This window comes from Rosa chinensis, chromosome 3, assembly GCF_002994745.2.
Source record: "Rosa chinensis cultivar Old Blush chromosome 3, RchiOBHm-V2, whole genome shotgun sequence".
Taxonomy (NCBI): Eukaryota; Viridiplantae; Streptophyta; class Magnoliopsida; order Rosales; family Rosaceae; genus Rosa; species Rosa chinensis.
Window position 1 is genome coordinate 33382460 of NC_037090.1, and position 1597 is coordinate 33384056.

A 1597-nucleotide genomic window follows, 5' to 3' on the forward strand; every position below is an offset into this window, starting at 1 on the left:
CTAGCGGAGGCTGGTGCTCAGCGGAGAAACTTCTGGCTAGCGGTTGGTTGCTAGCGGTGTTGTGGCTCCTAGCGGAGTTTTGGGATCAGGGGAGCCTGGGCATCAGCGTTACCTGGCCGGCGGAGCCTTAGGACATCAGCGGTAACCTTGATGCTCCCTCAAGATTTCGTTGGCGGTGATACCTAGCATGAGGTTGATTGATTAGTTGTTCGGTTGATGCCTGCTCAAAGCTTCATGGGTTGAGCACCATTCTCCTTGACGCTGATCGAAGAAGAAGATAGAAGTTGTCATGGGTGTCCAAAGTATATGTAGTGGTGCCCAAATAATGGTTGACGGAGGCCTTTGGCGGAGCTATTGCTAGCAGTGGCTCGTTAGCGGAGGTGTTGTGCAGCGGGACACTCGGAGCTCAGCGGAGGAAGTTCAGCGGAGGAACTCCGGCGGAGGGAGCTTCTTCAAGAACTTTGAGGCTGGCGGTGCCATGCCCAGCGGAGGATGCTCGGCGCAGTGACGGGCTAAGTGGATTTCAGCCGTAAGCCTTGGCCGCTGAAGAAGTGTGGCGGAAGATTCGGCCCCGGAGGTTGGCGGTGCCAGTGAAGTGTGGCGGAGCTGGTTCGGCGGAACAGAGGACCAGCGGAGGACCAGAGCTGCAGTAAGCGGAGGAGTTGGGCGGAGGATCTATGGCTGGCGGAGCGGAGGAAGTGTTATGGCAGCTAGCGGAGGAGCTGTGCAAGCTGTCGGAGCTGGGCGGAGCTTCGAAGCTGCAGCGGAGCAGTGCAGCGAGTGTGCAGCGGAGCGGAGCTCATGGGTGACGGAACCGAAGTCTGGCGGTGATGACGCTGGCGCTGATGATGTTTGAAGAATGGTGATGGGTGTCCAGAGTAAATCTCTGGGTGTCCAGAGAAAAGTTGGCACCTAAAATTTTTTTTTTTTTTTTTTTTTTTTTGTGTTCAGCGGAAACTTTTTTGAGTTGGGCGGTGACTTGCCCTTGACTGGCGTTGACCACGTGTTGACCAACCCCGCTGGGCGTTGACCAACCCCGCCGGGCGTTGACCAACCCCGCCGGGCGTTGACCAACCCCGCCGGGCGTTGACCAACCCCGCCGGGCGTTGACCAACCCCGCCGGGCGTTGACCAACCCCGATTTGATGTTTGAACGAGCGTTGACTCGATACCTTCGGGTCGAAGTTCGTGGTAAGTGACGAAGCCTTTGTGTGTCGACTTCCCACAGACGGCGCCAATGTTAACGTTAGAATCCGAGGGGACTCTAGTTAGCTATAAATAAAGAGAGAGAGAGAGAGATTGACACAAGATGTATAGTGGTTCGCCTCCGCATGAGCGGGAGACTACGTCCACTTGAATGTTGTACTAGTGTGTCGAGCCTTGCGGCCCAACAAGATTACAAAGTATGTAATGGGATTGTGATGGAATGGATTTATGTTTAAGTGGGAGGAGAGTTCCTTTTATAGGTGAAGGAAGCCATCTCCTTTACATTGTTTTCGATGTGGGACAAGCAACAACTATTCTAGTATAGAAAAGCCTATTTGTGAGGGCAACTTGGCAAAGCCGGAAAGGTGGCTTCCCGGCGGCGGATTTGCGAC